A 7,855-nucleotide genomic window follows, 5' to 3' on the forward strand; every position below is an offset into this window, starting at 1 on the left:
GTTATTCTGTGAACACTGCGAACTGCATCGGGAGGGAGGGTAGGACCAGCAGACAGAAGGAGGTTCCTGTGCTGTGCACAGCACTCTCCTCTCTGAAGCCACAGCACCCGAGAAAGCAGTTCTCCCCCAGATTCAGTCCTCAACCAATTTTTAACAAGCTTTGTATTAAGAAAAGCAGTGCCAAATGGAAGACTCATTTGTTCAGTTAAATCTTGGAGGTCTGAGTGTTCCTGGGCTCCTCATCGGGATGTGTCACAGATGTGAGTATTCACTATCGGAGGGCTTTGCGGGGTCAATCAAATTTTCATAATCACTGTTGTCAGATTCATTACCACTGTCTCCCACTGCTCTGTGGGAAGTGAGAAAGTCAGCTCCGCTTACAGGATACTTCAGTCTGGCACTCATGGAAGCATAATTAAAAGAGCCCCATGTCCTGAGGGCGAAGCATGAAGACACTTCTTCCCATGCGAAAATGGCTCAGAGTCCTTTCTTGATTGTTAGGGTGAAAACCAGAGTAAGGGAGAGGAGGATCAGAGGGCTGTGTCTCCAAGTTGATATCTACCTTCAGCTGCAAACACAGAATAGGACATACGAACTGAATGCTGGCCCCACACTTTTAGCTGACATCTGTCTGCTTAACATTGCCTGCTGCAATCTTCTTTTTTGTTCCTTTTCATTCTTCCTGAGTGATTTGTCTTCTTAATTTGTCCACTTCTGCCTGACAAGATTCAACAACCCACTCACTCTTTTCTACATCCGCACACACTGCCTGTACTTTCTTCTGAAGTGTATTATAAACTTGATAAAGAGCCCTGATGTCTTTCAAGACTCCATCCTTGATAAAAAGTCAGTACCACGTTCTTTGATAACTTTGGCATAATTCTGAGAAGTGTTTGGCACTTAAGATACTTTGTACCACTGCTGGCTAGTATTGCCTAGATTGGCAATAGCAAGTGATATCCTTTGATTATACCTGTGATTTGGTCTAAAGAGAACAAATTCTAAAGCATGAATGGAATTGTTGGCAGTGGAGATGAAACTAAAGAGAAGGAACAGAAGGTCAGGCACCTGGAAGATACGGGGAAGCTGTCTGTGGATAATCTGCTCTTGATATGACATCTGCTGCTGTGTGTTTTGCTGGAATCTGTACCATCTGATGACCTTCTTCCTTAGATCTTTAAGAATTCTGTCCAGGGCTGGAGAGATGGCTTGCCTATGAAGCCTAAGGACCTCAGTTCAAGGCTCGATTCCCCAGGACCCACGTTAACCAGATGCACAAGGGGGCACATGCGTCTGGAGTTCGTTTGCTGTGGCTGGGGACCCTGGCATGCCCATTCTCTCTCTCCCCCTCTCTCTCTCACTCTGCCTCTTTCTCTGTCTATCACTTTCAAATAAATAAATAAATAAACATAATTTTAAAGAAAAAAAAAAGATTTCTGTCCAAACTCTCTGCATTAACTTTGCTTGGGTAGCATAAAAACTAAAAAGTTTGGAACAGGGCTGAGGATTATGGATTTTAATTACTTGTAGAAACTCCATGTTGCCGATTTGTAAGTCACTGATGCTAAAAGTTTCCTATTGCCTTACTTCTAGCAAAAATCCTTCATGGTCTGTGTTGCTGCTGGTGCTGTGGAAAGCTAATTTTTTTAAAAATATAGGCACTTGGAGCTTAATCCCTTTTAGGACTACCTTCATTGTGTCCCAAAGATTTTGGTATATTGTATTATAATCATTTGATTCTATGAGTTTATTGATTTCATTTTTGATTTCTTCAATGACCCATTACTCATTCAAGTGTTGAGTCTCCATGAATTTCTGCATGCTCTGTAGCTTGTCTTGTGGCTGATTTTCAGGTTAATCCCATTATGGTCAGATAGAGTACAAGGGATTATTTCAGTTTTCCTGTATTTGTGGAGATTTTCTTTGTGTCCTATTTTAGAGAATGTTCCATGTGCTGCTGAGAAAAATGTATATTCTGCAGCAATTGGATAGAATGTTCTGTAGATATCTGGTATGTCCATTTATTCCTTGACAATTTTTTAATTCAGATGTCTGTTGGTTTATGTTTTGCCAGGATAATCTGTCAATTGATGAGATTGGCATATTGAAGTCACTCACTATAATTGTGTTTGATGTTATATGTGACCTTAAGTCTAATAGTGTTTGTTTGATGAAACTGGGAGCCCCCATGTTAGGTGCATATATGTTTAGGATTGTAATGTCTTCTTGTTGGAGTATTCCTTTAATCAGTATGAAATGACCTTATTTATCTTTCCTCACTAATGTTGGTTTGAAGTTTATTCGGTCAGATATTAGGATAGCAACCCCTGCTTGTTTTCTAGGCCCATTTGCTTGACATACCATTTTCCATCCTTTTACCCTAAGGTGGTGTCTATCTTTTACTGAGAGATGAGTTTCCTGGAGGTAACAAGTGGCAGGATCTTGCCTTTCAATCCAGTCTGCAAGCCTGTGTCTTTTGGTTGGTCAATTAAGGCCATTGATATTAAGAGTTATTATGGAAAGGTATGCATTTATTCTTGCCATTTTTCTTACTTTGTAGTGTTTCCTGTTTTCCTTTACTCATTTGTTTTAACTATTTGAGTGTGGTTTATTTTTTCATATTTCCTCTTGTGTGTTTTGCTTTCTCTTCAGCATGAAGATTCCTTCAAATATTTTCTATAGAGCTGATTTAGTTGTCATAAATTCCTATAGCCTGTTTTTGGCATGGGATGTCCTTATTTCTCGATCAATTTGGATAGATAGCTTTGCAGGATAAAGTAATCTTGGTTGACAGTTGTTACCTTTCAGAACTTGGAATACATCATTTCAAGCCCTTCTGGCTTTTAAAGTTTGTGTTGAGTAATCTGCAGCTATTCTGATGGGCTGGCCTCTGTAGGCTTTTTCTCTCTAACTGCTTTCCATATATTTTCTTTGGTTTGCATGTTTAGTTGTTTAATTATAACATGGTGAGGAGAGGTTCTTTCCAGTGTGTGTTGGGTGTTCTAAAAGCTTCTTGTATCTGCATTGGCAATTTTTTCCCAAGTTTCTTCTACGATTTTGTTGAAAATATATACTTAGCTTCTGGATTAAAATCCTTCTCCTTCTGTTATACCCTGAATTCTTATGTTTGATCTTTTCATAGTGTCCTGGATATTTTGAAATTCCCATTCATATTGTCCTATTAGTTTGTCTTTCTCTTTGTTGGACTATATTAGATCTGCCACCTGGTCTTCTACTTTAGCTATTCTGTTCTCTCCCTCATCCATTCTATTGGTGAGACTTCCCACAGTTTTTATTTCACTGACTATATTCATCAGAGCTAGCATTTCAGCCTGGTTTTTCTTCAGTATTTCTATTTCCTTACTCATATCTTATAATGACCTCTTTATTTCATTAAGTTGGTTTCCTATGTCCTCTTTCAGAAGTTTGTTTCCTTCTTTAATTCCTTTGTTTTCTTCTTTGATTACCTTTATTTCTTCTCTGATTTCTTTAAGTATAGACGCCACCATTTTCTTGAAATCTTTGTCAGACATTTCATCTAAAACAGTCTCATTGATGATCATTTCTGATGGGCTTTTAGTTTTTGGTGGGACTGTATTGTCTTGATTCTTTGAGTTTCTTGTATTATATTGTACTAACTTTTGCATCCTGAATTGATTTCATGCTTGGGTTTTCTACTCATCTTCAGTGTTCCCAGATGTGGCAATCCACCTCTATATACCCTCAGTATATGAGTTCAAGGTGCCAGGTATAGCTCTTGTTCCCCAATCAAGCCAGAGAAGTAACCTAGGTGTTGAGTTTGCTTGCTAAACAAGTATTCTAGTGAACTGGGTGGAGTAATTTACTGGCAAATTATAAACTTAAACTGAGTAACATACACCATCAATAAAAACCAGCACAAAGTATGCAATTGTGGGGACTGAAACAAACAGGTAGTCTTATAAGGCCAAATTCCCTAAGGGTGCGTGTTGTTCTACACCATTAATCTTGTCAGCTGAGCAGTAGAGATTTATGTTCTGAATTGGGTTCCAGGTCAACCTGTATCTGGATCAGACCCTACCCGCAATAATGACAGAAGCAAAAGACAAGCTCCTATAAATATGAAAGCATCAAAGGCAACAATATTCAACCCCCAAATACAGGTTATTTGAAAATGGTAAAGCCAACCAAGGATATAGAACCCATAACCTGCCCTGACAAGGAAAGTGAGATTAGCTCTTCCAATTCATGTGTATGTACATGGTTTTTCTTTTTTGTTTTTGTTTTCATAATTCAGCCTCATTACCTTTTGGGGTGGCTTCCAATTTCACCAGTGCTGAGTGCCCACATTTATCCCTTGGTGTTGTGTTGTGGAGCTGGAGTTCTGATCAGCTGTGCTACCTGGGCTCCCACCGGGGGCTGAATGCTGGAGGTTCACAGTTCTGAAGGTGGGGGATGGAAGAGTTCAGACTTCTGGAGTTGCTCGCACTTTAGTAGCTCTTTAGTTGATGTCAGCTGTCTTTCCTTCAGTCCTCAACCAATTTTCAACATGCTTCTTATTAAGAAAAGCAGTGCCAAATGGAAGACTCATTTGTTCAGTTAAATCTGGGAGGTCTGAGTGTTCCTGGGCTCCTCATCAGGATGTGTCAAAGATATGGCTCTTTTGAATGTGAATCTGGTGCTGCTGCCATCTGGCATGCCTGGTGGGGCAGCATCAGGAGGGTGCGCGGATCATGGGCTACAAGTGCCTCCGTGTGACTCTGGCCATTTTCCTCCTTTCTGGAGGATCTTGGTCACTTCAGCTTCTCCACTGTGTCTAAGAATAGCTCATACTCCTTCACTTTTCAGAAGGAGAGTGAATTTTGGTGAGGTTTTGCTTAAATCTCTCCCTAGGCTAGTTTGGTGTGGTTCCTATGCTGCCATCTTACCCTGAAGTCCCATCCCTCATAATCTTTTTAAAGCACAATACAGATTTAATAGCCTTTAAAAATTTATTTATTTATTTATTAGTGAGAGTGAGAGAGAAAGAGAGAGAGAATGAACATTGCTGGGACTTTAAACACTATAAACAAACTCCAGACACATTCACCACATTGTGCATCTGGCTTATATGAGTACTGGAGAATTGAACATGTGTCCTCACATTTTTCAGGGAAGCATGTTAACCATTAAGTCAGTTCTCTAGCCCCTCTTTGACTTTTAAATTGAATATATAAGGCAATTTAAAAAGTGGGATTTGAAGTTCCCCAGCACCAGTACCCCTGCTGCTGGTATGGGCTGACCTGGACCCTGCATGGTAAGGAGGCAGACCTTTTGCTCCATCTTCTTGATTGATGGGTCCCTGGGTCCTTAACTTCTAGAACTCCTGCACAGGAGAGGTGCTAGCATAGACTGAGTAGGCCAGAGCTCCTGGTTCTTTCCTTACCTCCCAATTCCCTGATCCCAGTAACCCGCCTGCTGTCCTGAGCCCTGCATGCATGCTGCAGAAACAAGCCTTTTGCTATGGCTTCCTGGTTGACCAGTCCCTGGTATTAACTCTCTGTTCCCCTGAACCAGAAGGTGAATGGACCACTGTGGGAGCTGCCCTTTTGTTCCGTATACTCCTAGCTACTGGCTCCCCCTACCAGGTTGTCCTGTGAATAGTGCTAGAAGCAAAGTAAGTAGGCCTGTGCTCCCGTTTTCCCAGTTCCCCAGATATCCTTGATGCACTTTCAAACTCCACAATCTGTGCATCCTACTCCAATCTGGTTCAAATTTAAAAGAGAACTCACTGAAGATTTTAAAAGGACAAATACTTACTTCCTTCTAAATAAAAAAAAACAAAAACAAAAACAAAACACTTTTACCCCAAGATGGGTAGAACACAAAGCCAAAAAAAAAAAATTCAAAACCCAGAAAACAGAGATCTCTACAAAGGATGCCTAGTCCCACAATGGCAGCTTCCAATGAAAACATAGAAAAAGTAACAGAAATTGAATCCCAAAATGAAAATAAAACAACCTATGTGACCATGACCAAGCACATTGCTGAACTGGAAGTAAATCATCAAAAAACTAAACATCTCATAAAGGTAACTGAGCAGAATCATCTCCTACAGCACACAGCTTTTATCACTAGGTTTAACTTAATTTAAGAAAGTCAAAGAGGCCTCAAAAGAAGATAAATGAATAATTGAGAGTGTGTCAACAGAAAACAGAAATCAAAGAGAGCTTTTAAGAAACTGCATTAGAAACCCTCAATTAGAAACACTCATGTGGAGGACAGACCCTTTGAGCGAGAAGAAAAGACAGAAGAAATTGATCGGGAGTCAAAAAGTTTCCCAAGTTCAAAAAAATCATGCAAACAGGTTATGAGGGAATACCTGAAAATGACCAAATATCTGGATCATGGATATAACAAAGGGGAAAAATTTCAGACAAAAGTATAGAGAATATATTTAACAAAATAAATCAAGAGAAAGTTTCCCAATCTTGCAAAAGAGAGGCATGTACAGATACAAGAAACTTATAGAACACCAAATAGATAGGGCCAAAGAAGAAACTCTCCAAGGCATATCATGTTGAAAACTCTAAGCAATGAAATCAAAGAGAGAATGGTAAAAGCAGCAAGAAACAACTCATTATATACAAAGGCAGTTCCTTCAGAATGATCTCAGATTTCTCAATGGAAACTCTGAAAACCAAAAGAAACTGGATTAGAGTATTTCAAAGTATAAAAAATACTATGGCTTCTAACCCAAACTACTGGACCCAGCAAAAAAAAGTATCCCTTATAATAGATGCTGAAGGAAAACTTTCTATGATAAAAGTCAGCTCTATGGTTATATGAACACAAAGCCAAATTTACACAGGAAATATTCCACATAAAAGAGTCAAACAATCAATGTCAATAGTTTATAGGAAAAAGATCACAATAACCAAAACTATAGCTCACTCAAAAATGTACAAATCCCAAGAAAACAACAAACAACAAATCCATAAATCACCCCATCATGGCAGGGATTAAAGTGAACCTCAAATTTATATCCATAAATATTAATGGTCTTAATTCATGTATTAAAAGATACAAGTTATCAGGGTGGATCAGAAAAATGGACCCTTCTACCTGCTATCTTCAAGAAACCTACCTCACCACTAAAGGCAGACATCTCTTCAGGGTGAAAGGATAGAGAATGATAATCCAGGCAAATGGAAATAAGAAACAAGCAAGTGTTCCTATATTAATATCTGATAAAATAGAATTAAAACCAAAAGTAATAAAAAAGGACAAAGAAGGCCATTTCTTACACTTCAAGGGAGTGATCGAACATAAGGACATCACAACCATAAATCCATATGCTCAACACATATGTTGAAGTGTGCCACAGTTTGTAAAACAAAAACTACTTGACAACAAAACGGAAATAATAAACATCAACACCATCATAGTTGGGGACTTCAACACTCCACTATCATCAATAGACAGATCATTCACACAGAAAATCAACAGTGTGTGGGGGGATGGGTGGAGAGACTGCTTAGTGGTTAAGGCACTTGCCTGCAAAGCCAAAGGACCCAGGTTTGATTCCCCAGGACCCACATAAGCCAGATGAAAGGAGTGTGGGCACACACATTTGGAGTTCATTTGCAGTGGCTAGAGGCCCTGGAATGGTCATTCATTCTCTTTCTCAAATAAAACTATATTTTTAAAAGAAAAGCAACAGGGATATAATAGAGCTCAACAACATCATAGATCAACTAGACCTAACAGACATCTATAGAATTTTCCACCCCAATTCTATAGAATGCACATTTTTCTCAGGCATGTAGCCTTCTGCAAAATCGGTCATATATAGGCCTGAAGCCTATAAGTATGCCTCAATAAATTCAGGGAAATT

The 7,855-nt window shown here is 39.2% G+C and overlaps 1 pseudogene; it reads right to left on the reverse strand.

Moving 5' to 3' along the window:
• Positions 1-205: 205 nt before the first annotated feature.
• Positions 206-1,695, reverse strand: LOC101611210 (annotated as a pseudogene).
• Positions 1,696-7,855: the final 6,160 nt, after the last annotated feature.

This window comes from Jaculus jaculus, chromosome 7, assembly GCF_020740685.1.
Source record: "Jaculus jaculus isolate mJacJac1 chromosome 7, mJacJac1.mat.Y.cur, whole genome shotgun sequence".
NCBI lineage: Eukaryota > Metazoa > Chordata > Mammalia > Rodentia > Dipodidae > Jaculus > Jaculus jaculus.